Raw genomic sequence first — 27,771 nt, forward strand, 5'->3', positions numbered from 1 at the left:
ACGCGTCCGTACGACGCACACACAGAACGCACCTGCATACGTACGATGCACACACAGAATACACACCTCCATACAACACACAGGCACACAACACACATGTGCATGCCCACAGCACAACACGTAGATACACAAAGGCACGTGTACACACATGCACAGCCCACAGGGCCGCGCTGGCGCCATGGGGGGCTGCCTCCAGGAGTGTTTACAGCTGTGGATTACATGACACCGCCCCTTCCCAGAGCTGATCCCACCCCCCCAGCATCGGGGCCCCCTGGGAGGGGGGCCTCTGGGAGCTGGACTGGTTCTGCAGACAGTTGCTCCTTTGTTCGGGGCAGAGCTCACTCGCGCGGTGTTGGCGTCTCCGCCTGGGCCCTGCCGGAGGGGCATCCGTGACTCTGCTGGAGCCAGGCTGGGCGAAGCCCAAGCTGGTCACACCCCCGAGGGTGGGGGAGACCTTAGGCAGCAAGTAGATGGGGGGGGGTCTAGGGGTGGCTGGCGCAACCTCTCTCCACCTCGGTTTCCCTGCCAGGTGAGAGGGCAGTGACTGCCCACGGTCATGCGGCTGGGGAACCTGCACCCTCTCTTCCGCACCTGCACACCTGGGCACCTCCTGTCTAGCCCAGAATCCAACCCAGAGTAAAGGGATGAGTGAAGCTCCTGCTACCTCTTCTGTGCTCTGCCTCACAGGCTCCCTCCCACTGGGAGTCCAGCCTCTGCCTGCACAGCCCCCTCCACACCAGGGTCCTTCTGGCTCCTGGCAGGTGTGGGCAGATGTCTGCTGGGATCCTCAGAGTTAAACAAAAGCCTCCTTCCTGTGCTCTGAAATCACACTCCAGGGGCTGGCAGGCGCCTTCCAAGTCCTTCCCTCTGCGGCCCCTATCCTCTGTTCTCCATCCCACCCACTGAGGGGCCCAGATCTCCAATTCGCCCTTTACTTGGCAAGAACTCTGAAAGTGGCCCAGAGCAGGCCACTGTGAGAAGCCATCACCCCACGACCGGGGCCACCCCTGGGAAAATCCAGGGCTGGGCAGCCGGATCCCTGAAGGCCAGAGACTGTCTGGGAAGAAAGGGTGTGGACAGCACCTACCGGGCCTGCCACAAACTCTCTGGGTCCCAGGTCCCCACCGCTCCTCTTCCAGGGCCGAGTCAGGGAGACCCATCCCAGGGAGAGCACCCAAAACAGCACAGCACCCCTCAGTCAGGAAGCAGCGCCGGGTGCCCTGGCCCAGAGGAAGAGGCCTGGAAGAAAGTTTGAAGCCCGAAATTCCCGTGTCATCGCGCTGGCTCCCCATGGGGTCTGCGGCCCTGGGGCCCTGGCTCCTTCCATACTCTTCTCTTGAACCTCGGCTTTCTCTGCCCCTCCGTAAAACACTCACCGCACCCCCCTACCCACAAAGCTGGCAGCCAGCATCAGCACAGGCCAGCTCCGAGGCTGGGCACTCTCGCTGACAGGGCGTCGTGCAACAGATGGCACCAAACCCATCCCGTCCCGGCAGTCACTGGCAGGAAGGACGTTCCTGAGCAGGCGGGACCAACAGGCATTCCGGGAAGCAGCAGCCAGGGGAAGACCCGACTACACATTTTATAGATTTCTTTTTTTTTTTACTTTTCAGAATGTTAATCAGTTCATCCGAGGACTCACCCACCGTCCCTGCCCCAGCACCATCCGTGCCCCGCGTCCCCGGAGGCGCTGGGTGGGCTCTCCACAACGCCTGCCCGCCAAGCCCCAGGTCAGTCTGGGGATTGGTTCCTCCAGGCCCCACCAGCCTTATTCTTCGGGGCTCTGGGGCGGTGAGAAGAGTGCCCTACGGGGGACAGGACCCACCAGGCGGCCGGCGCTTCCCATTCACCGACACACGCTGTTCCCGGGCCCCACTCGGGCCATCTCAGCCCGCTACCCTCCCTCCCGCCGGTCCCTGGAAGCCGGGTTTGAATGCGACCCGCACTCCCACCCCCAACACGCTCTGCAGACTCCGCCCAGACGGCCCCGAGGTCACCTAACATCAGCAAGCCCCCATCCCAAACCGGGGGACCTCCACGCAGAAACCGAGAAACTCTCTGCCCCAGAAGAGAAGTCGGAGGCCCCGGGGGCGGGAGCGGCGGGGGGAGCTGGCGGAGGGAGGGAGAGAGGACTGCGCTGCAGGGCCCAGAGGGCAGGGGTCCAGGGACCGGGGACGAGGAGGAAGGGGCACGAACGCCCAAGGAGCCTGGAGTCAGGAATCCGGGAGGCAGGAGAGATGGGGGTCACGGGGCGCACGGAGTCGAGAGTCCACAAAAGGGAAGGGCAGGATACCGAGGAAAAGCGGATGCGGGGTCACCACGGGGCTCGGGGGCACCGAGGAGTGTGGGGTCAAGGGTTACCAGAACACGAAAGGTCGGGGGTCACCAAGCAGCGCGGGGCAGGGAGGCACCGGGAAGAGCGGGAAGGAAAGGTTGGGAGGGTTGTCGTGGAAGGTGGGGTCGAGGTTCACGGCAGGGGGTCGCCGAGGGGTGGGCAGGTCAAGGTTCACGGCGGTGGTCGCGATGCAGCCCGAAGTCAACGTTGGCGGCGAAGGGCGGGGTCGGAAGGGGTCGCAGCGGAGAGCGGGGGTCGCGCCGCGCTCGCCCCCGCCCCGCGGCCCCCAGAACCCCCAGCCCCGGGCGCAGGGGTCCGCGGGGAGCGCCGGACCCACAGGCGGGGTCAGGCCAGGCAGGGGTTGCGGTGGAGTGGGGGCGGGGGTCGCAACCAGAGCCTCACCTCGGGCCCGGGTCTGGCCGGGCGCGGAGCCCGCAGCGCCTCAGTTTCTCCGAGCCTCGCAGTGGCCGCCGCTCACTTCCGGGTTTCGGGCGCCATCTTGGGGGCCCCGCGGACTTCCGGTCATGCCGCGGGGCGGGGCCTCCAGCTGTGGAGGCGTGGTCTCTGTTCGGGGGCGGGGCTACCTTCCAGGCCAATCCCTTGAGGCCCTTACGCTGTCCGGGAGGGGCTGGGACTCCTAGGGCTCTGGGTTCGAATCCCACCCTGCCTGGTTCCCTTGAGACCCCAGCACGTGCTTTCACCTCCTCAAGCCTCAGTTTCCTCTTCTGCACCATGCTAGTGAAATGAAACCTGCTTTGTGGTACAGCAGCCCTTTTTTCCTCCTCCCTCAGAACCCCCTCCAGGCCTCTGCATGTGCCACGTCCCCCACTGGGGCTTACCCCAGACTTTTAAACTGAGACTCCCTCAAAAGCTACTAAAATGATCACCAGCCAGGCGCAGTGGCTCATGCCTATAATCGCAGCACTTTGAGAGGCTGAGGCGGATGGATCACTTGAGGTTGGGAGTTTGAGGCCAGCCTGGCCAATATGATGAAACCCTGTCTCTACTAAATGTACAAAAATTAGGTAGGCATGATGGTGGGCGCTTGTAATCCCATCTATTCAGGAGACTGAGGCAGGAGAATCGCTTGAACCTGGGAAGTAGTTGTTGCGGTGAGCTGAGATCGTGCCACTGCACTCCAGCCTGGGCAACAGAGTGAGACTCCATCTCAAAAATAAATAAATAAATAATGAAATAAAATAATCAGCTCTGGACCTGTCAGACATACTTTCTCACCCAAAATTCTCTCTGTTCATTAATCTCTCTCCCTAACCAAATGCAGGTCTGGACACTGCAACATGGTGACAGGAACATGGGGGTTTGGGTAAGTCCCAGGGGCTACCCCCAAGAAAGCAGAGTCCTTTCAGGCAGGGCCATGGGGGCCTGAGGGGCTCCTCTTCTGGGTGGCTGTGGTGGGAGGCTGCCCTGCGCGGGGAGCCGGAGTCTCGGGGCACTTTTCCTGTGACTTGAGCTAGTGAAGGCAAATCCAGTGTGGAAGGCACCACCACCTCCCAAGCCCAGTTTCAGCCATGACAATACTGATACAGCTCCCTGGACCCAAGTGGCCACAAGCTGGAGGCCCCTGCCCCCATTCCAACCCCCAGAAACTAGAGTTGATTTGTCCATGAGTTCGTTCAGTGACTTCTAATCAAGGCTTGGTCGTGAGCTGGGAAAACCCAGGGTCTGAGGACTCAGCTGTCTGTCCCGACATCAGAAAGCCCCTGGTCAAGGGGAGAGAGAACCTGGACCAGACACTCCCATATACAGGATCTCAGGGAGGGTTGAAATGTCTGCCTAGGGCTTCATAGAGGGCTGCATGGTGAAGAGGGTGTTGAAGCTGGGGTTTTGAAGTTCAAGTAAGAGTGTGCCAGGTAGACAAGAGTAAGAAGAATAGGCTGGGCAAAGTAAAATCTGTTCAAAGGCCTATTAAGGCAGATAATAAGTAGGTTTAAAATCTTTTTGGAGCTGGGCGTGGTGGCTCATGCCTGTAATCCCAGCACTTTGGTAGGCTGAGGTGGGTGGATCACCTAGGTCAGGAGTTCGAGACCAGCCTGGCCAACATGATGAAACCCTATCTCTACTAAAAATACAAAAATTAGCCGGACATGGTGGTGGGTGCCTGTAATCCCAGTTACTCAGGAGGCTGAGGCAGGAGAATCACTTGAATCTGGGAGGCGGAGGTTGCACGAGCCAAGATCGCGCCATTGCACTCCAGCCTGGGCGACATAACGAGATCCCGTTTAAAACAAAAAAAAAATTCAGGACAAGGACCCCTGTCATCAAACCCAAAAGCACAAGAGGGCAGTTGGGGAAACTGAGACCCAGAAGGCCGAAGTGATATGTCCAGAGTGAGATGCAGAAGGCATACAAGGACATTTTGCCCCTCGCCTTGTTGGGGTCTCCTTCACCCATGGTGACAGAACGGAGTCCACCTGGTGCGAGCTTTTCCTGAGTTCCGCAGAGTAGACAGACCCGAAAGAGATACTTCCCTCCACGCCAAATCTCTTTTTTTTTCTGAGACAGAGTCTTGCTCTGTCGCCCAGGCTGGAGTGCAGTGGCGCGATCTCAGCTCACTCTAAGCTCCGCCTCCCGGGTTCCCGCCATTCTCCTGCCTCAGCCTCCCGAGTAGCTGGGACTACAGGCGCTGCCACCATGCCTGGCTAATTTTTTGTATTTTTAGTAGAGACGGGGTTTCTTTTTTTTCTTTCTTTTTTTTTTTTTTTTGAGACGGAGTCTCGCTCTGTTGACTGGGCTGGAGTGCAGTGGCTGGACCTCGGCTCACTGCAAGCTCCGCCTCCCAGGTTCACGCCATTCTCCTGCCTCAGCCTCCCGAGTAGCTGGGATTACAGGCACCCACCATCTCGCCCGGCTAGTTTTTTGTATTTTTTTTCAGTAGAGACGGGGTTTCACCAGGTTGGCCAGGATGGTCTCGATCTCCTGACCTCGTGATCCGCCTGTCTCAGCCTCCCAAAGTGCTGGGATTACAGGCTTGAGCCACCACGCCCGGCCTGAGACAGGGTTTCACCGTGTTAGCCAGGATGGTCTCGATATCCTGACTCGTGATCCGCCTGTCTCGGCCTCCCAAAGTGCTGGGATTACAGGCGTGAGCCACCGTGCCTGGCCGAGACTATTTTCACAGCAAACTGAATAGCAGTTAAATTGAGCAATAGGCACTGAAGATTTGGAAGAGCGAGGAAGCCAGTCAGGGCAGGAGGGTGGTGGCTGCATCTGCTCATTTCCTCCCACACCGGACCATCCACACAACTTTTGAGGACCAGGGAAAATGAAAACGCGGTGCCCTGGCACAAAACGTATTTCACAGCTTGGGTTAGGCAACAGCAAAGCATCGCGCTGAGTGCTGGGACCTTCTGAGTACAGGCGCTGGGCGAAGCCCCGGCTCACACACACCCACGAAGCCGGCCCTGCTCCCACAGCGGCCCTCCGGGGTGGGGACTGGTATTATCTGCATTTCACGAGGGAGGAAACTGAGGCACGAACTGTTCAGGAGCCGCCCCAAGGTCACCGAGTGAGCCAGGAAGAGGCGTGGGCTCGCTCTCTGCCACATCTACCTCGGGAAACCACGAGGTCTCGATGGGTAATTTTGCCTGAAGTGGGGGCAGTTTGCCCAGGCCGGGGTGGGTCCAGCCATCTCAGCAGGAATTCGCCAAGTCGGGGAATGCCTAGGGAATTAGTCAGATGTGGGAATTTCCAGGGAATCACGGGAGGTGGATCCGGAGAGCAGCAGGGACACAGTATTGGGGCTCATGGCCCAGCCTGGAGTACAGTGCTGTGAATCTGCTGTGTGACCCAAGGAGAGTTACTTGACCTCTCTGTGCCCCAGTTTTCCCACCTGTAAAATGGGGAGGGTGATAATAACAACAACTAGTGGCTGGACGTGGTGGTTCACACCTGTAATCCCAGCACTTTGGGAGGCCGAGATGGGAGGATCACGGGGTCAGGAGATCGAGACCATCCTGGCTAACACAGTGAAACCCGGTCTCTACTAAAAATACAGAAATTAGCTGGGTGTGGTGGGGTGTGCCTGTAATCCCAGCTACTGGGGAGGCTGAGGCAGGAGAATCGCTTGAACCCGGGAGGCAGAGGTTGCAGTGAGCTGAGATCACGCCACCGCACTCCAGCCTGGGCCACAGAGCAAGACTCTGTCTCGATAATAATAGTAATAGGCCGGGCGCGGTGGCTCAAACCTGTAATCCCAGCACTTTGGGAGGCCGAGACGGGCAGATCACGAGGTCAGGAGATCGAGACCATCCTGGCTAACACGGTGAAACCCCGTCTCTACTAAAAATACAAAAAACTAGCCGGGCGAGGTGGCGGCACCTGTAGTCCCAGCTACTCGGGAGGCTGAGGCAGGAGAATGGCATGAACCCGGGAGGCAGAGCTTGCAGTGAGCTGAGATCCGGCCACTGCACTCCAGCCTGGGCGACAGAGTGAGACACCGTCTCAAAAAAAAAAAATAATAATAATAATAATAGCAACAATAATAATAGCAACTAGCTGCTACGTTGTCGTTGTTCAGAAACTCAATGGACAGGGAGTGCCTAATAGAATTTAACTACTGAGGCCGGGCGCGGTGGCTCAAGCCTGTAATCCCAGCACTTTGGGAGGCCGAGACGGGCGAATCACGAGGTCAGGAGATCGAGACCATCCTGGCTAACACGGTGAATCCCCGTCTCTACTAAAAAATACAAAAAGCTAGCTGGGTGAGGTGGCGGGCGCCTGTAATCCCAGCTACTCGGGAGGCTGAGGCAGGAGAATGGCGTAAACCCGGGAGGCGGAGCTTGCAGTGAGCTGAGATCCGGCCACTGCACTCCAGGCTGGGCGACAGAGCGAGACTCCGTCTCAAAAAAAAAAAAAAAAAAGAATTTAACTACTGAGAATATTTCCAAATGAAATTCTTTTTTGTTTTTCTTTTTTTTTTTTTTTTTGAGACGAAGTCTTGCCCTTTCTCCCAGGCTGGAGTGCAGTGGCCTGAGCTCAGCCCACTGCAACCTCCGCCTCTCAGGTCCAAGTGATTCTCCTGCCTCAGCCTCCCGAGTAGCTGGGATTACAGGCACATGCCACCACGCCCAGCTAATTTGTGTATTTTTATTAGAGACAGGGTTTCACCATGTTGGCCAGATGGTCTTGAGCTGTTGACCTCATGATCCGCCTGCCTCGGCCTCCCAAAGTGCTGAGACTATAGGCATGAACCACTGTGTCCAGCCTGTCTTAATTATTTCAATTTGCAGAAAACTTCAGACTAACATGAAGGTGGTTCATAAGGACGTTCTTGGGCTATGCCTCAGTTTCCCCATCTGGGAGATGCCAACCTGGATTCCCCTCCTAGCCTCAGTGTCTCTCCTGGGTGGCAAGAAGGACTCTGGCTCTGGGACTGTGCCCATTCTGCTGTCCAGGGGGGCTGAGGCAGGTGCCCAGGGAGAGGGAGGCATGTGGCGGTGACCAGCAGCTCCTGCACAGAGCCTCAGACCTGGGCAGGTGACGTGGGCAGGTGGGTGTGGCCTGGCTCAGCCCCATTTGGGGGCAGGGATGGGATGGAGCCACTTCCTGTTTCTCCACATTCTGGAAAGTCCCTGTGTTCCCAAGCAGAGGGGGCACCTCCTCCCTGCCAGCCCTCCTGGGCGCCGGGCTCCTCACCACTTCTCCTTTCTCCACCCACTTCCCTAGCGGACTGGCCTCGGACCCGCCCCTTTCCCTCCCGCCTCTCTCCTCTTTTCTCTCCCAGTCAGGCCCTTCCTGGTGTGCAGAGGGGAAAACTGAGTCCACAGCCGCTGGGCCTGCCCGACCAAAGGAGGCTACAGCTGTCACCCCTCTGTCCTGTCTCTGTCTATCTGTCTCTCTCTCTCTCTGTCTCTTTCTCTGTCTCTGTCTCCTTGCCTCTCTGTCTCTCTGTCTCCGTGCCTCTCTGTCTCTCTGTCTCCATCTCTGTTTCTGGCTCTCTTTGTCTCTCTGTGTCTCAGTTTATTTCTGTCCGTTTCTCTGTCTCTTTGTCTCTGTCTCTGTGTCCCTCTGTCTCTGTCTCTGTTTCTCTGTCTCTGTGTCCCTCTGTTTCTCTATCTCTCTGTCTCTGTTTCTGTCTCTGTGTCCCTCTGTCTCTCTGTTTATCTCTCTCTGTGTCTGTGTCTCTGTGTCTCTCCATCTCTGTCTTTGTCTCTCTGCCTCTGTCTCTGTATCCCTCTCTGTTTCTCTAGCTCTCTGTCTCTTTGTCTCTGTCTCTGTGTCCCTCTGTCTCTGTTTCTCTGTCTCTGTCTATCTCTGTCTCCGTGTGTCTCAGTCCCTTCTTTTGTCACCATCCCCCCTCCCGTGGCTGCCCTTACGTGTCAGCACCATACCCTCCCTGTGGCCAGGGCCACCTGCTCCAGGGTGGCCTTGGGCCGGTGCTGGCCAGAGTGTTCCCGGGTCCTGCAGCTACCTGCTTGACCAGAGCCAGGCCCAGAGTGAGATCCTGCCAGGCCAGGCCGGGGCAGCCTCTGTGCCAGTATAACTTCAGGGAACAGCAAACCTGTCTGACGGGTTTGAGATTCCACGTAGGACAGGCCTTTCTGCCTCCGCACTGAAGCTGGGACAGCTGTGTTGAAGGGGTCCAGTGAGACCCCTGACCTAGACCCCAGGCTGGGCACAGGCTGCAGCAGCCTCGTCTGGGTCAGGGCTGTGTCCTAAGGTCAGGCACCCAGGGCAGCCTGGGTGAAGAAAGATCAGCAATCTGCCAGTCGCCCTGTGAGGGGAGGATTAACAGGGAGAAGGCACGTGCAAAGTCCCAGTGGGGGCAAAGACTTGGGAGAGTGTACAGGGCCCGGGGTGTAAGGATAGATGGACTGGGAAAGAGGGATGGGACCCTGGAGGGCCTGGAAGCTAGACATGGCCTGTATTCTGGGGGCACTAGGGAGCCATTGAGGGTTCTGGAGCAATGGAGTGGTACAGTCACGGTGGGGCTAGAGGTATACTGGATGGGGTGAGGCACAGGGACCAAATTGCAGATCAGAAGGCTCATCTGGTAGTAGGACTGAGGTCAAAGGAGACTGAACTGCTCCGAAGATGAAGAAAGGAACAAAACTTGGCTGGGCACAGTGGCTCACGCCTGTAATCCCAGCACTTTGGGAGTCCAAGGCGGCCAGATCATGAGGTCAAGAGATCGAGACCATCCTGGCCAACATCATGAAACCCAATCTCTACAAAAATACAAAAAAATTAGCTGGGCGTGGTGGTGGGCGCCTGTAATTCCAGCTACTCGGGAAGCTGAGGCAAGGGAATTGCTTGAACCAGGGAGGTGGAGGTTGCTGTGAGTTGAGATCGCGCCACCGCACTCCAGCCTGGGCAACAGAGCAAGACTCCGTCTCAAAAAAAAAGAAAAAAGAAAGCAGCCAAACTTTGAACTTCTTTTTTGAGACAGGGTTTTGCTCTGTCGCCCAGGCCGGAGTGCAGTGGTGCGATCTCGGCTCACTACACCCTTGAACTCCTTGCCTAGAGCAATCCTCCCTCTTCAGCCTCCAGAGTAGCTGGGATGATAGGCGCACCAATATGCCTTTAAAATTTTGTTGGCCAGGCGTGGTGGCTAATGCCTATAATCCCAGCACTTAGGGAGGCTGAGGCGGGTGAGTCACCTGAGGTCAGGAGTTCGAGACCAGCCTGGCCAACATGGTAAAACCCTTCCTCTACTAAAAAAAATAAATAAAAAATTAGCCAGGCATGGTGACATGCACATGTAATCCCGGCTACTTGGGAGGCTGATGCAGGAGAATCACTTGAAATTGGGAGGCTGGGGCCAGGCGCAGTAGCTCATGCCTGTAATCCCAGCACTTTGGGAGGCCGAGGCGGGCGGATCACAAGGTCAGGAGATCGAGACTACCCTGGCTAACACGGTGAAACCCCATCTCTGCTAAAAAAATACAAAAAAATTAGTCAGGTGTGGTGGTGGGTGCCTCTAATCCGAGCTATTCAGGAGGCTGAGGCAGGAGAATGGTGTGAACCCAGGAGGCAGAGCTTGCAGTGAGCTGAGATCGCACCACTGCTCTCCAGCCTAGGTGACAGAGCAAGACTCCCATCTCAGAAAAAAAAAAAAAAAAAAAAGAAATTGGGAGGCTGAGGTTGCAGTGAGACAAGATTGCACCATTGCACTGCAGCCTGGGCAAAAAGAACGAAACTCTGTCTTAAAAAAAAAGAAAAAAAAGGTTAAATTTTGTTTGGGCTTGGTGAGGTGGCTGACGCCTGTAATCCCAGCACTTTGGGAGGCCGAGGCGGGCGAATCACCTGAGGTCAGGAGTTTAAGACCAGCCTGGCCAACATGGTGAAAACCCATCTCTACTAAAAATACAAAAATTAGCCGGGCGTGGTGGCGGGTGCCTGTAATCCCAGCTACTTGAGAGGCTGAGGCAGGAGAATTGCTTGAACCTGGGAGGTGGAGGTTGCGGTGAGCCAGGATCGCACCACTGCACTCCAGCCAGGGCGACAGAGCGAGACTCCGTCTCAACAATAAATAAATAAATAAAACTTGTTTGTGGTGAAGGGGTCTCACTGTGTTACCCAGGCTAATCTTGAACTCCTGGCTTCAAGTGATCCTCCCGCCTCGGTCTCCCAAAGTGCTGAGATTACAGGCGTGAGCCGACGCGCCGGGCCTGAACTTTCCATCAGGTGCTCGTCATCAGCCAGGGTTGAGCTGCAGAAAATGCAGGGGAGGGGGCGACGACCCCCAGTTGCCCCCAACCCGGTACTCTGCACCCCCCGGGCCCACGTCTAAGGGCGACGGGGCAGAGGCCTCAAATGCGAAATCCTGTGGCTTTGTCCCTGGGGCAGTGGGGAGCCACGGGGAGAAGGAGGGCACCAGAGGAGATACTGCCAGGGCTGGGGCCAGAGTGAAGGGCCGGCGGCAGGGCAGGGGCATTGGATGGGGCTGCAAGGTGGGGGAGGGCAGGTTGGGGCCACGTATTCATCCGAGATGCATTTCTCAGTGCCACCCAGGGCCAGGCCCCACCTGCAGGTGCCAGGGCTCCCACAGAGAACAGACACACCCTGAGGGTGCCCCCAGGCCACGAAGAGGCCGGACGCTGGAGAGCCTAGGACACAGACACCTTGGCTCTTCTCGGGCGGGCCCCTGCCACGTGAGTGTGGGGCAAGGGTCCCAGGAGGTGGAACGGGCTCCAGGCCCCACCGCGGCAGCCCTGAGTGTACGCAGTGGTCAGCCCAGTGCTGATGTCACCTGTGCGGGGACTTCCTGGACCTTCATCTCGGATCCGCTGCCCGGCCCTGAGGGAAATTCCAGAGAAGCCAGGGCCACTCCTGGCTGACTCATCCTAGGTGCCAGTAGTGCGGGAGGGGCTGGCCAATGGAGGGGCCTGGGGGCATTTGGAAAACTTCGTGAAGTCTGACCACCTCCTCTGAGTGCCAGTTTCTGCTGCGTCCCACGGGGACTTGGGGAAAACTTGGACTCCCCAGCCCCAGCCCTGGCAGCTTTTTTTTTTTTTTTTTTTTTTGAGACAGAGATTCACTCTTGTTGCCCAGGCATGGGTGCGGTGGTGCGATCTCGACTCACTGCAACCTTGGCCTCTGGGGTTCAAGTGATTCTCCTGCCTCAGCCTCCCCAGTAGCTGAGATTACAGGTTCCTGCCACCACGCCTGGCTAAATTTTGTATTTTTAGTAGAGACAGGGTTTCGCCATGTTGACCAGGATGGTCTCGATCTCCTGACCTCAGGTGATCCATCCGCCTCGGGCTCCCAAAGTGCTGGGATTATAGGCGTGAGCCACCGTGCTCAGCCCAGGACAGCATCTATAGAGCACAAGTGGGAATCTGGGTTCTAGGAGGTGATAACTGGGGGGTCGGGGGTTGCGAGGGTTGGAGAGTGCTTTCCCTTCCCTGCAGGCCTTCTCATGTCCCCATGGTTGCAAGAGGGGCCAGCGGAGCTGAAGCAGAAGTGAGGGAGCAGGGCCAGGCGCGGTGGCTCACGCCTGTAATCCCAGCACTTTGGGAGGCCGAGGCAGGCTGATCACCTGAGGTCAGGAGTTCAATACCAGCCTGGTCAATGTGGAGAAACCCCGTCTCTACTAAAAGTACAAAAATTAGCCAGGCTTGGTGGCGGGTGCCTATAATCCTAGCTACTAGCTGGGCGCGGTGGCTCAAGCCTGTAATCCCAGCACTTTGGGAGGCCGAGATGGGCGGATCATGAGGTCAGGAGATCGAGACCATCCTGGCTAACACGGTGAAACCCCCGTCTCTACTAAAAAATACAAAAAATTAGCCGGGCGAGGTGGCGGGCGCCTGTAGTCCCAGCTACTCAGGAGGCTGAGGCAGGAGAATGGCGTGAACCCGGGAGGCGGAGCTTGCAGTGAGCTGAGATCGCGCCACTGCACTCCAGCCTGGGCGACAGAGCAAGACTCCGTCTTAAAAAAAAAAAAAAGAAAAGAAAAGAATAAAAGACAAGAAAACTTGAAGTCGGGCACCGTGGCGCATGCCTGTAATCCCAGCACTTTGGGAGGCCAAGGCGAGCAAATCGCCTGAGGTCGGGAGTTTGAGACCAGCCTGGCCAACATGGTGAAACCCTGTCTCTAGTAAAAATACAAAAATTAGCCGGGCGTGGTGGCGCAGGCCTATAGTCCTAGCTACTCAGGAGGCTGAGGCAGGAGAATCTATTGAATCTGGGAGGCAGAGGTTGCAGTGAGCTGAGGTCGTGCCATTGCACTCCAGCCTGGGCAACAGAGCCAGACTCTACATCAAAAAAAAAAAAAAAAAAAAAAAAAAAAAAAAAAAAAAGAATCGTTTGGTTGCAAGTGACAGAAATAATTGAAACTACAATGGGCTCCTTTTTAAAAAACAGGAATTTTTTGCTCATGGAACTGAAAGATTTAGGAATAGATCTAACTCAAGGCCACCCCTCGCAGCACTGTTGCTGTTCCGCAAAGGACCATTCACTGGGGCAGGGGCCGTCCTGGGCACACAGGGTGCTCAGCAATGACCCTTGCCTCCACCCATTCAACATCCGTAGCGTCCCCACCTGGTCATGATGACCAAAAACATCTCCAGACATTGCTGAGTGTCCCCTGGGGGCATAATCACCCTTGGTTGAGCTCCACTGGTCTGGTGGGTTTCAGACACAGCTGGATCCAGAACCCTCAATCAGTGTCACAAGGATGTGTCCAATTCTCCATCTCTTAGCGTTGCCATCCCCTCTCTTGGCTTTTTTCTTTTCTTTTCTTTTCTATTTTTCAGTCAGAGCCTCATTCTGTCACCCCTGCTGGAGCACAGCAACATGACCTGACCTCACGGCAACCTCTGCCTCCCGGGTTCAAGCAATTCTCCTGCCTCAGCCTCCTGAGTAGCTGGGATTACAGGCGTGTGACACCATGTCTGGCTAATTTTTTTGTATTTTTAGTAGAGATGGGCTTTCGCCATGTTGGCCAGGCTGGTCTCAAACTCCTGACCTCGTGATCCGCCCGCCATGGCCTCCCAAAGTGCTGGGATTACAGGTGTGAGCCACCACGCCCAGCTTCTCTTGTTTTTTTTTCTTCAACAGACTTTGGGCCGGGTACGGTGGCTCCCTGTAATCCCAGCACTTTGGGAGGGCGAGGAGGTCAAATCTCGAGGTCAGGAGATAGAGACCATCCTGGCTAACACAGTGAAACCCCGTCTCTACTAAAAATACAAAAAATTAGCCGGGCGAGGTGGCGGCACCTGTAGTCCCAGCTACTCGGAGGCTGAGGCAGGAGAATGGCATGAACCCGGGAGGCGGAGGTTGCCATGAGCCGAGATTGCGCCACTGCTCTCCAGCCTGGGCGATAGAGTGAGACTCCGTCTCAAAAAAATAAAAATAAAAAAAAGTCAGACTTTGCCTTTATGGGGAAAACATGATGCCACAAGCCCCAAATCTCATCTGCCCATCAACTTAACAGCCTTGGCAGGAGTCAGCACCTCTTCCCAAGGTGGGGGCACCAAAGTCCCAGGGAGGTTCTCATTCGCCCAGCCCGGGTCACATGTCCTGGTTGAACCAAGTGTGGTGGCCAGGGAAGGGGATGCCCTGATTGGCCAGGCTGGGATCACATGGTTGTATGGAGTGAGCCAATTGGGTGAAAACTCATCGTTGGGATGTGCACAGTGGCTCACGCCTGTAATCCCAGCACTATGGGAGGCTGAGGCAGGTGGATCATGGTGTCAAGAGATTGAGACCATCCTGGACAACATGGTGAAACTCCGTCTCTATTAAAAATATAAAAATTAGCTGGGTGTGCTGTCACATACCTGTAATCCCAGCTGCTTGTGAGGCTGAGACAGGAGAATCACTTGAACCTGGGAGGTGGAGGTTACAGTGAGCCAAGATCGTACCACTGCACTGCAGCCTGGGTGTCAGAGGGAGACTCCGTCTCAAAAAAAAAAGTACAAAACGTGAGCCGGGAGTGGTGACGCACACCTGTGGTCCCAGTTACTTGAGAGGCTAAGACAGGAGAATCGCTTGAACCCAGGAGGTGGAGGTTGCAGTGAGCTGAGATTGCACCACTGCACTCCAGCCTGGGTGACAGGGCAAGACTGTCTCAAAAAAAAAAAAAAAAAGGACCGGGTGTGGTGGTGGACGCCTGTAATTCCAGCTACTCGGGAGGCTGAGGCAGAGGCAGAGAATTGCTTGAACCTGGGAGGTGGAGGTTGCAGTGAGCCGAGATTGCACCACTACCCTCCAGCCTGGGTGACACAGTGAGACTCTCCTTCTCAAAAAATAAAAAATAAATAATCCTTCCCCATGAACAGAGGCATGATTGGCAGAGGTGAGATAGTGGTAGGCAAAGAAGATCCAGCTGTGCTAAGCAGGCCACCCATCCCATGGAAGGGCTGGCGTAGGGGCAGCACCCGTAGACGTCAGAGGATGAATGAGTGGGATCCGGTGCTGCTCGATGAATACATGTGGGTTGTTTTGTATTTGTTTTTGTTTTTTGAGACAGAGTCTTGCTCTGTTGCCAGGCTGGAGTGCAGTGGCAAGATCTCAGCTCACTGCAGCCACTGCCTCCTAGGTTCAAGCGATTCTCCTGCCTCAGCCTCCCGAGTAGCTGGAACTATAGACACCCACCACCACACCCGGCTAATTTTTTTTTTTTTTTTTTTTTGAGACGGAGTCTCGCTCTGTCACCCAGGCTGGAGTACAGTGGCCGGATGTCAGCTCACTGCAAGATCCGCCTCCTGGGTTCACGCCATTCTCCTGCCTCAGCCTCCCAAGTAGCTGGGACTACAGGTGCCCGCCACCACACCCAGCTAGCTTTTTTTTTTTTTTTTGTATTTTTTACTAGAGACGCGGTTTCACCGTGTTAGCCAGGATGGTCTCGATCTCCTGACCTCGTGATCCGCCCGTCTCGGCCTCCCAAAGTGCTGGGATTATAGGACTGAGTGACCACACCCGGCCTGTCTTTTTTTTTTTTTTTTTCATTTGAGACATAGTCCCACTCTGTCACCCAGGCTGGAGTGCAGTGGTGTGATCTCGGCTCACTGCAACCTCCACCTCCCAGGTTCAAGTCATTCTCCTGCCTCAGCCTCCCGAGTAGTTGGGATTACAGGTGCTCGCCACCACGCCCACTTAATTTCGTATTTTTAGTAGAGACGGGCTTTGTCATGTTGGCTAGGCTGGTTTTGAACTCCTGACTTCAAGTGATCCGCCCACCTCAGCCTCCTAAACTGCTGGGATTACAGGCGTGAGCCACTGCTCCTGTCCTCTTTTTTTTCCTTTGGCTTTTTGAGACAGGGTTTCACTTTGCCATCCAGGCTGGAGGGCAGTGGTACAAACACAGCTCACTGCAGCCTCTGCCTCCCAGGATCAAGGGATCCTCCCACCACAGCCTCCTGAGTAACTGGGATTACAGGCACACACCACCATGCCCAGGTAATAGTTTTAAGGGTTTTTTTTAGTAGAGACGGGGATCTCACTATGTTGTTCAGCCTGGTCTTGAACTCCTGGCCTCAAGTGATCTTCCCGCCTCAGCCTCCCAAAGCCTTGGGATTACTGGGTGAGCCCCCGTGCCCAGCCAGTGGCTGCTTGTACTGGCTGGCCTCCAAAGCCGAAAGCCTCCAAATCTCCATGGCCCTTGACAGAATAGGTGGGCTGATCCCCACTCTACATGGTCCTTTGTCCCCAAGCAAGGTTTCAAGGACACCTGAGAGCCACTGGGGTCTCATCGGTAAAGTGGTGGTGGATGGCATGCAGGAACTTTAGCCCTGGACCAGTGACTTCAGGTAAGCCTATATCAGCCATTGTTACTATCAGCCTTCAGGTGGTCTTGGCCAGGGGGATCTCTTCCCTCTTTCTCCAGGCACGGGTGGGAGCAGGCAGTCACACCTTTCTGTGTGTGAGAACCAAAGCACAGCCTTCTAAGCACCTCTCAAGTCGGGTGAGTCAGAGAGGCCTGCAGACAGGGTTGATGGGGGCAGGGTGTGGGGACGTGGGGGACCTAGACAGGGGGCCAGCGAAGGCTGTTCTGAGGAGGAGGTGACCATTGAGCTATGACCCGAATGAGTGAACGAGGCGGTTATTTCATTTTTTTTGAGACAGAGTTTCGCTCTTGTTGCCCAGGCTGGAGTGCAATGGCACGATCTGGGCTCACTGCAACCTCCACCTCCTGGGTTCAAGTGATTCTCCTGCCTCAACCTCCTGAGTAGCTGGGATTACAGGTGGCTGCCTCCACGCACAGCTAATTTTGTCTTTTTAGTAGAGATGGAGTTTATCCATGTTGGTCAGGCTGGTCTCGAACTCCCGACCTCAGGTGATTCGCCCGCCTCGGCCTCCCAAAGTGCTGGGATTACAGGCGTGAGCCACCTCACCCCGCAACTTCAAGCAATTCTTGAAGGAGACAGTTATGTGGGTGCATGGGGAGGAGACTTTGGGGTGGCAGGAGGGAAGCAGTCTGGGTGAGAGACGATTAAAGGATGGTGGGGCTGGGGACAGTGGCCCACGCCTGTGATTGCAGCACTTTGGGAGATCGAGGCAGGAGATTGCTGGAACCCAAGAGTTCAAGATCAGCTTGGCATACAAAAAAAATTTTTAAATTTTGCTGGGTGTGGGAGGCTGAAGTCAGAAGATCACCTGAGCTCAGGGAGGTGGAGGTGGAGGCTGCAGTGAGCGGTAATCATGCCACTGCACTTCAGCCTGGGGGATGGAGTGAGACCCTATCTGAAAACAAAAATTGGGCCAGGCGCGGTGGCTCACGCCTGTAATCCCAGCACTTTGGGAGGCCAAGGTGGGCAGATCAGAAGGTCAGGAGTTCAAGACCAGACTGACCAACATGGTGAAACCCCGTCTCTACTAAAAATACAAAAATTAGCCGGGTGTGGTGGCAGGCGCCTGTAGTCCCAGCTGCTCGGGAGGCTGAGGCAGGAGAATCACTTGAATCCGGGAGGTGGAGGTTGCAGTGAGCTGGGATTGTACCACTGCACTCCAGCCTGGGTGACAGAGCGAGACTCTGTTTCAAAAGAAAAAATACAATAAATAAATAAATAAATAGGCCGGGCGCGGTGGCTCAAGCCTGTAATCCCAGCACTTTGGGTGGCCGAGACTGGCGGATCACGAGGTCAGGAGATCGAGACCATCCTGGCTAACACGGTGAAACCCCGTCTCTACTAAAAAAAAAAATACAAAAACTAGCCGGGCGAGGTGGCGGGCGCCTGTAGTCCCAGCTACTCGGGAGGCTGAGGCAGGAGAATGGCGTAAACCCGGGAGGCGGAGCTTGCAGTGAGCTGAGATCTGGCCACTGCACTCCAGTCCGGGCGACAGAGCGAGACTCCGCCTCAAAAAAAAAAAAAAAAAAAAAAAAAAAAATAATAATAATAATAATAAATAAATAAATAGAGTCAGACGCAATGGCTCACGCCTGTAATCCCAAGACTTTGGGAGGCCGAGGCGGGTGGATCACCTGAGGTCGGGAGTTGGAGACCATCCTGACCAACATGGAGAAACCCCATCTCTACCAAAAACACAAAATGAGCTGGGCGTGGTGGCACATGCCTGTAATCCCAGCTACTCCGGAGGCTGAGGCAGAAGAATTGCTTGAACCTGAGAGGTGGAGGTTGCAGTGAGCCGAGGTCGTGCCATTGCACTCCACCCTGGAAAACAAGAGCAAAACTCCATTTCAAATAAATACATAATAAAAAATTAAAAGGGTGGGCATGATGGCTCAAGCCTGTAATCCCAGCATTTTGGGAGGCTGAAGCAGGCAGATCACTTGAGGTCACGAGTTCGAGACCAGCCTGGCTAACACGGTGAAACCCCGTCTTTACTAAAAATACAAAAAATAAAATAAAATTAGCCAGGCGTGGTGGCGGGTGCCTGTCATCCCAGCTAACTGGGAGACTGAGGCAGGAGAATCACTTGAACTGGGGAGAGGGAGGTTGCAGTGAGCCAAGATCGCGCCACTGCGCTTAAACCCGGGCAATAGAGTGAGACTCTGTGTCAAAAAAAAAAAAAAAAAAAAAAAAGGCCGGGTGCGGTGGGGGTGGGTGGCTCACACATGAAATCCCAGCACTTTGGGAGGCCGAGATGGGCGGATCACGAGGTCAGGAGATCGAGACCATCCTGGCTAACACGGTGAAACCCCATCTCTGCTAAAACACACACACACACACAAATTAGCCGGGCGTGGTGGCGGGCGCCTGTGGTCCCAGCTACTTGGGAGGCTGAGGCAGGAGAATGGCGTGAACCCGGGAGGCGGAGCTTGCAGTGAGCCGAGATCACGCCACTGCACTCCAGCCTGGGCGACAGAGCGAGACTCCATCTCAAAAAAAAAAAAAAAAAAAGGACATTATTAGAGTTGGAAGAAAATGACCACACACAGGCCTAGGGTTCCACAGTCCAGACCACCGCACGCAATGGATGCAGGATGTAACCAAGTCATTCCGTTCCAGGTAATACCCAAGCACCCACGGGAGGATGGACATCCATGGAAAAGCCTGTGGACAAATTTCATAGTAGCAAATGCTTCTTCTTATGCTTCTTGTTCTTTTTGTTTGTTTGTTTTTTGAGACAAAGTCTTACTCTGTCGCCCAGGCTGGAGTGCAGTGACGTGATCTCGGCTCACTGCAAGCTCCGCCTCCCGAGCTCAAGCAATTCTACTGCCTCAGCCTCCCGAATAACTGGGACAACAGGCACGCACCACTGTGGGGCTAATTTTTTGTATTTTTAGTAGAGATGGGTTTCACCATGTTAGCCAGGATGGTCTCGATCTCCTGACCTTGTGATCCGCCCGCCTTGGCCTCCCAAAGTGCTGGGATTACAGGCCTGAGCCACCGCGCCCGGCCACGCCTGGCTAATGTTTTTGTATTTTTAGTAGAGACAAGGTTTTACCATGTTCCATATGCTGGTCTCAAACTCCTGGGGTCCAGTGATCCACCTGCCTCAGCCTCCCAAAGTGCTGGGATTATAGGCGTGCGCTACCGTGCCCGGTTCAAAATCTCTAATTTTTTTTTTTTTTTTTTTTTGAGATGGAGTCTCGCTCTATCGCCCAGGCTGGAGTGTAGTGGCCGGATCTCAGCTCACTGCAAGCTCCGCCTCCCGGGTTCACGCCATTCTCCTGCCTCAGCCTCCCTAGTAGCTGGGACTACAGGCGCCCGCCACCTCGCCTGGCTAGTTTTTCGTATTTTTTAGTAGAGACGGGGTTTCACCGTGTTAGCCAGGATGGTCTCGATCTCCTGACCTCGTGATCCGCCCGTCTCGGCCTCCCAAAGTGCTGGGATTACAGGCTTGAGCCACCGCGCCCGGCCAAATTCTCTAATTTTTAAAAATCGTTTCTGGGCTATGGATCTGAATAAGGCCTGCAATTGGTGAGCAGTTTGTAAACCTCTTGTGTGCTTTTTATTTACTTTATTTTATTTTATTTATTTATTTTTTTAAATTTTTATTTTTATTTTTATTTTGAGACGGAGTCTCGCTCTGTCACCCAGGCTGGAGTGCAGTGGCCGGATCTCAGCTCACTGCAAGCTCCGCCTCCCGGGTTTACCCCATTCTCCTGCCTCAACCTCCCGAGTAGCTGGGAATACAGGGGCCGCCACCTCGCCCAGCTAGTTTTTTTGTATTTTTTAGTAGAGACGGGGTTTCACCGTGTTAGCCAGGATGGTCTCGATCTCCTGACCTCGTGATCCGCCCGTCTCGGCCTCCCAAAGTGCTGGGATTACAGGCTTGAGCCACAGCGCCCGGCCACTTTATTTTATTATATTTTATTTCTGAGACAGAGTATCGCTCTGTCGCCCAGGCTGGAGTGCAGTGCTGCGATCTGAGCTCACTGCAACCTCCACCTCCAGGGTTCAAGCGATTCTCCTGTCTCAGCCTCACGAGTAGGTGGGATTACAAGTACCTGCCAGCACGCCCGGCTAAGTTTTGTATTTTTAGTAGAGATGGGGGTTTTGCCATGTTGGCCAGGCTGGTCTCGAACTTCTGGCCTCAAGTGATCCTTCCTCCTGGCCCTGCACAGCGCTAGGATGTCAGGCTGAGCCACCTTGCCAGCCTTTTATGTGCCTTTTAATCTGCAGGCTCACCCTCCCTGTCTCTTTCTGTGGTTTGTTTTTGTTCTGTTTTTTTTTTCTTTTTCTCTTTTGTATGAAACCCAGTTGTTTTTCCTGTTAAGTTTCCCACAGTCTAGAATTACTGATTTTTTCTGCGATAATTTTTTGAATAGGTGATACATTCCCTTGCTGTAAAACTGAAGAGTCCAACGAATACCCAGACTGCAGCCGCTGGGGGAAAGAGTGTGGTAGCTCCTCAAGAAGTTAAACGGAGGTCGGGCGCAAGGGCTGGGCGTGCAGGCCGGGTGCAGGGTTGGATGCCTGCCACTCCAGCATGCTGGGAGGCCAAGGCAGGAGGATCACTTGAGGTCAGGAGTTTGAGACTAGCCTGACTAACTTAGCAAGACCCCATCTCTACAAAAACAAATTAGCAAGGCATGGTTAATTGCTATTTTTGTCAAGATGGGTTATTGCTGTGTTGCCCAGGCTAGTTTCGAACTCCTGTCCTCAACTGATCCTCCTGAGTCAGAAGGATCAACTTAGCCCAGGAGTTCAACATAGCGAGACTCTGTCTCTACAAAAGAAACGTTAAAAAAAAAAAATTAACCAGGCCTGGTGGCATGTACCCGTATTCCCAGCTACTTGGGAGGCTGAGGTGGGAGGACTGTTTGAGCCAAGGAGTCTGAGGCTGCAGTGAGCTATGATAACACCACTACACCTGGAACCTGGGCCTCTCCCATTCGTAACCCAGGCCCTCACCTACACTGTCAGCTCTTGCACCTGGAACTTGTAGAACATACCTGTAACCCCAGCCTTCACCTGAAACCCCAGTCCCCCACCTGAAACCCAGGACCCCACCTGGAACCTGGGCCTCCCCAACCTGTAACCCAGGCCCTCACCTGGAACCTGGGGCCCCCACCTAGAACCTAGGCCTCTCTGGTCTATAACCCAGGCCCTCACCTAGAACCTGGACCCCTGTGAAAACTGTGGCACTCACATGTGAACCTGGCCTCTACCTGAAACCCAGTCCCCCACCTGTAACACAGCTTGGGCAAGAGAGCAAGACCCTGTCTCAAAAAAAAAAAAAAAAAAAGGCCGGGCACAGTGGCTCATACCTGTAATCTCAGCACTTTGGGAGGCCAGGGCATGTGGATCACAAGGTCGGGAGTTCAAGACTAGCCTGGCCAATATGGTGAAAACATGTCTCTAATAAAAATATAAAAATTAGCCGGAGGCCAGGCGCGGTGGCTCAAGCCTGTAATCCCAGCACTTTGGGAGCCTGAGACGGGCGGATCACGAGGTCAGGAGATCGAGACCATCCTGGTGAACACGGTGAAACCCCGTCTCTACTAAAAAAATACAAAAAAAAAAAAAAACTAGGCGGGCGAGGTGGCGGGTGCCTGTAGTCCCAGCTACTCGGGAGGCTGAGGCAGGAGAATGGCGTAAACCCGGGAGGCGGAGCTTGCAGTGAGCTGAGATCCGGCCACTGTACTCCAGCCTGGGCGACAGAGCGAGACTCCGTCACAAAAAAAACAAAAAACAAAAAACAAAAAATTAGCCGGGTGTGGAAAAAAAAAAAAAAATTAGCTGGGTGTGGCAGTGTGCACCTATAGTCCCAGCTACTCGGGAGGCTGAGGCAGGAGAATTGCTTGAACTGGGAGGTGGAAGTTGAAGTGAGCCAAGACCATGCCACTGCCCTCCAGCCTGGGCAACAGAGTGAGGCTCCGTTTCCAAAAAAAAAAAAAAGGAATAAATGTCATGTTACATATATTTTATCAGAATTCTAAAATATGTTTCATGGCAGGGCACAGTGGCTCACGCCTGTATCCCAGCACTTCGGGAGTCTTGCTCTGTCGCCCAGGCTGGAGAGCAGTGGTGCAAACTCGACTCACTGCAACCTCCACCTCCTGGGTTCAAGCGATTCTCTTGCCTCAGCCTCCTGAGTAGCTGGGACTACAGGCACCCGCCACCACACCTGGCTATTTTTTGTATTTTTAGTAGAGACAGGGTTTCACGGTGTTAGCCAGGATGGTCTCGATCTCTTGACCTCGTGATCTGCCCGCCTTGGCCTCCCAAAGTACTGGGATTATAGACGTGAGCCATTGCGCCTGGCCTATTATTATTTTTTTCTTTTTCTTTTTTTCGAGGCAGAGTCTCGCTCTATCGCCCAGGCTGGAGTGCAGTGGCATGATCTCGGCTCACTGCAACCACCGCCATCTAGGTTCAAGCGATTCTTCCGCCTCAGCCTCCCAAGTAGCTGGGATTACAGGTGCTTGCCACCACGCCCGGCTGATTTTTGAATTTTTAATAGAGACTGGGTTTCGCCATGTTGGCCAGGCTGGTCTCGAACTCCTGACCTCAGGTGATCCGCCCGCCTCGGCCTCCCAAAGTAGTAGGATGACAGGCGCGAGTCACCGCGCCCGGCCTATTTTTTACTTTTTTTTTTTTTTTAAGCCGAACACGGCGAGGACAGCTCTCGGATTATTTGCAACGCATCCTACACGTCCCCTCCTCCTGTCTCCTGCCTCCTACCCTGCGCTCCTCAAGGCGCCTCCCGACCCGGAGGATCTCACCGCGGGGCGGGGTCCGGGGCGAGGGGGCTCGGCCCGCCGGGCAGCCTCGCGCACGCGCACTCAACCCGGACGCGGGCCTCTCCGGCGCAGCCCGCGCCCGCCCCCTGGCGATCGCAGCGGTCCACGCTGACCGCCGGCGCCTTTTCTATCCGCGACCGGATTCGTGGCAGGGGTCTAGGAAAGACCCCTGTGGCTGCTGCGGGGCCGGTGGGTGCGAGGCTTGACCCCACTCCAGTGCATGGGGGCTGAGCTAGGTCCGTGAAGCGGGGCGGTTGGGATCAAGGCCCCGATTTTAGACCACTAGTGGAGGAGGTCTGGGACACTGGGGTCTGCAGCCAGAGAGAGGCCAGGAGGGAGGACTCGTGGGCATTTCTCTGCAGGGTGGGGTTGAACGGGGAACTGGGCATCCGTGCCAGGGGAAACGTGGGATCAGCGAGGGGGTCTAGGGCAGGAGATGGTAGGAGAGCTCCTGCCCTGCAGGCTGGAGGGGAGGACCTGTGTGTTTGGGGGCAGTCATGGGTGGATAGGAGAGATGACAGGTGACAGTTTGGAGGAAGAGATGGAGGGGAGGCCTTGGCCCTAGGCGGGGCTGGTAGAAGCCCCCTCCTATAACCTGGGACGTCTGAACCTGAAACTCAGCCCCCACGTGGGACCTGGGCCTCTCCCATCTTTTTTTTTTTTTTGAGACGGAGTCTCGCTCTGTCGCCCGGGCTGGAGTGCAGCAGCCGGATCTCAGCTCACTGCAAGCTCCTCCTCCCGGGTTTACGCCATTCTCCTGCCTCAGCCTCCCGAGTAGCTGGGACTACAGGCGCCCGCCACCTCGCCCAGCTAGTTTTTTTTTTTTTTTTTTTTGTATTTTTTAGTAGAGACGGGGTTTCACCATGTTAGCCAGGATGGTCTCGATCTCTTGCCCTCGTGATCCGCCCGTGTCGGCCTCCCAAAGTGCTGGGATTACAGGCTTGAGCCACCGCGCCCAGCCTTTTTTTTTTTTTTTTTTTGAGACGGAGTCTTGCTCTGTGGCCCAGGCTGGAGTGCTGTGGCCGGATCTCAGCTCACGGCAGGCTCCGCCTCCTGGGTTCCCGCCATTCTCCTGCCTCAGTCTCCCGAGTAGCTGGGACTACAGGCGCCCGCCACCTCGCCCGGCTAGTTTTTTGTATTTTTTAGTAGAGACGGGGTTTCACCGTGTGAGCCAGGATGGTCTCGATCTCCTGACCTCGTGATCCGCCCGCCTCGGCCTCCCAAAGTGCTGGGATTACAGGCTTGAGCCACCGCTCCCGGCCAGTTTTTTTTTTTTTTTTTTTTTTCCTTTTTTTGAGACGGAGTCTCGCTCTGTTGCCCAGGCTAGAGTGCAGTGGCGCGGTCTCGGCCCACTGCAAGCTCCGCCTCCCGGGTTCACGCCATTCTCCTGCCTCAGCCTCCCCAGTAGCTAGGACTACAGGCGCCGCCACCACACCTGGCTAATTTTTTTGTATTTTTCGTAGAGACGGGGTTTCACCATGTTAGCCAGGATGGTCTTGATCTCCTGACCTCGTGATCCGCCCGCCTTGGCCTCCCAAAGTGCTGGGATTACAGGCATGAGCCACTGCGCCCTGCCTAGAATAGTTATTTTTAAAATATTTTATTAATTTTTTTTTCGAGACAGGGTCTGGCTCTGTTGCCAGGCTGGAGTGCAATGGCGTGATCATGGCTCACTGCAACCTCCCCCTCCCAGGCTAGGGTGATCCTCCCACCTTAGCCTTGACTGAGCCCTGATAAAAACTTGCCATGACTGGCAAGATTTTGTTTTTTTGTTTTGTTTTGTTTTGTTTTGTTTTGAAATGGAGTCTCACTCTGTCACCTAGGCTGGAGTGCAGAGGCATGATCTCGGCTCACTGTAGCCTCCACCTCCCAAGTTCAAGCAATCCTCCTGCCTCAGCCTCCCGAGTAGCTGGGATTACAGGCATGTGCCACCATGCCCGGCTAATTTTTGTATTTTTATTAGAGACGGGGTTTCATCATGTTGGCCAGGCTGGTCTGGAACTCCTGACCTCAGGTGATCCACCCGCCTCAGCCTCCCAAAGTGCTGGGATTACAGGCTGTGAGTTACCACACCTGGCCCCTAGTTTTTGTATTTTTTGTAGAGATGGGTTTTCACCATGTTGCCCAGGCTGGTCTTGGACTCCTGAACTCAAGCAATCCTCCCGCCTCGGCCTCCCAAAGTGCTGGGATTACAGGTGTGAGCCACTGCGCCCGGCCTTATTTACTTCTTAGACAGGGTCTTGCTCTGTTGCCCAGACTGCAGTGTAGTGACATAATCCCAGTTCACTGCAGCATCAAACTCCCAGCCTCTGTTGATCCTACTGCCTCAGCCTCCCGAGTAGCTGGGACTACAAGCGTGGGCCACTGCTCCTGGCCTATTTTCAGGATTTTTTTTTTTTTTTTTTTTTTTTTTTTTTGAGATGGAGTCTCGCTCTGTCGCCAGGTTTTAGTGCAGTGGCAAGATCTCAGTTCCCTGCAGCCTCCACCTCCCAGATTCCAGCAATTCTCCTGCCTCAGCCTCCCAAGTAGCTGAGATTTCAGGTGCCCGCCACCACGTCCGGCTAATTTTTTTTATTTTTACCACTTTGTCCAGACTGGTGTTGAACTCCTGACCGTGGGTGACCCATCTGCCTTGGCCTCCCAAAGTGCTGGGATTACAGGTGTGAACTACTGTGCCTGGCAGGCCTATTTTTTTCTTTTCTAACTTTGGAAATTCAGTGTGTAGGCCGGGTGTGGTGCCTCACGCCTGTAATCCCAGAACTTTGGGAGGCTGAGGTGGGTGGATCACCTGAGGTTAGGAGTTCAAGACTAGCCTGAACAATATGGTGAAACCCTGTCTCTATTAAAAACACAAAAATTATCCGGGCAAGGTGGTGTATGCCTGTAGTCCCAGCTACTCCAGGGGCTGAGACAGGAGAATTGCTTGAATCTGGGAAGCAGAGATTGCAGTGAGCCAAGATCATGCCACTGCACTCCAGCCTGGGCGACAGGGCGAGACTCCGTTTCAAAAAAAAAAGAGAGGCCGGGCGTGGTGGCTCAAGCCTGTAATCCCAGCACTTTGGGAGGGCGAGACGGGCGGATCACGAGGTCAGGAGATCGAGACCATCCTGGCTAACATGATGAAACCCCGTCTCTACTAAAAAAATACAAAAAATTAGCCGGGCGAGGTGGCGGGCGCCTGTAGTCCCAGCTACTCGGGAGGCTGAGGCAGGAGAATGGCGTAAACCCGGGAGGCGGAGCTTGCAGTGAGCTGAGATCCGGCCACTGCACTCCAGCCCGGGCGACAGAGCAAGACTCCGTCTCAAAAAAAAAAAAAAAAGAGAGATTCAGTGTGGAGGGAAGCGTCTCTGTCGGGTCCGGCTGATCTGCAGGACTCTGAGGAAAAGCTCGCACCAGGTGGACGCTATTTGGGTAAAATGTCCTCGTACGCCTTCTTCATGTAGACCTGCCAGGAAGAACACAAGAAGAAACACCCAGACTCTTCCGTGAATTTCGTGGAATTCTCCAAGAAGTGTTTGGAGAGATGGAAGACCACATCTGCAAAGGAGAAGTTGAAGTTTGAAGATATGGCAAAAAGTGACAAAGCTCGTTATGACAGGGAGATGAAAAGTGACGTTCCTCCAAAAGGTAGGGAAGGATAAGAAAGGAAAGAAATAGGATCACAATGCTCCTAAAAGGTCACCATCTGCCTTCTTCCTGTTTTGCTCTGAACATCGCCCAAAGATCAGAAGTGGACACCCAGGCCTATTTGTCGGGGAAACTGCAAAGAAACTGGGTGAAATGTGGTCTGGGCAGTCGGCCAAAGATAAACAACCATGTGAACAGAAAGCAGCTAAGCTAGAGGAGAGATATGAAAAGGGTATTGCTGCATATCGTGCCAAGGGCAAAAGTTAAGCAGGAAAGAAGGGCTCAAAGAAGAAGAACAAACCAGAAGATGAGGAGGAGGAGGAGGAAGATGAAGATCAGGAGGAAGATGAAGATGAGGAGGAAGAGGTTGAAGATGAAGAATAAATGGCTACCCTGTAATGATGCCTGTGCCATGTACGCGTTTTGCTAAGAATGTGAATTCAAGTGTAGTTCAGTATTAGCTTCAGCATAAAACTCTACAGGTTTTTGTATAGCTGATAAGATTCTCGGTAGAGAAAATACTTGAGACAGAGTTTCACTCTTGTTGCCCAGGCTGGAGTACAATGGGGTTATCTCGGCTCATGGGAACCTCTGCCTCCCAGGTCCTGGTTCAAGCAGTTCTCCTGCCTCAGCCTCCCAAGTAGCTGGGATTACAGGCGTGTGCCACCACACCTGGCTAGTTTTTGTATTTTTAGTAGAGACGGGGTTTCACCCTTTTGGCCAGGCTGGTCTCGAACTCCTGACCTCGTGA

General features: G+C 54.6%; 2 protein-coding genes and 1 pseudogene across 2 annotated transcripts in view; 2 read left to right on the forward strand and 1 right to left on the reverse strand.

Moving 5' to 3' along the window:
* SBNO2 (strawberry notch homolog 2) overlaps window positions 1-2,863 on the reverse strand; it is a 66,015-nt gene extending 63,152 nt beyond the window's left edge. Inside the window, 1 exon segment of the mRNA XM_030935015.1 lies at window positions 2,738-2,863. The gene's annotated coding sequence lies outside the window, so the exon portion shown is untranslated.
* The window catches only part of MIER2 (MIER family member 2), a 993,207-nt gene that overhangs the window by 264,060 nt on the left and 701,376 nt on the right, over window positions 1-27,771 (forward strand). The gene's annotated exons all lie outside the window — the stretch shown is intronic.
* On the forward strand, window positions 2,524-27,404 carry LOC104671456 (annotated as a pseudogene).

Source organism: Rhinopithecus roxellana, chromosome 8 (assembly GCF_007565055.1).
Source record: "Rhinopithecus roxellana isolate Shanxi Qingling chromosome 8, ASM756505v1, whole genome shotgun sequence".
Classification (NCBI taxonomy): domain Eukaryota; kingdom Metazoa; phylum Chordata; class Mammalia; order Primates; family Cercopithecidae; genus Rhinopithecus; species Rhinopithecus roxellana.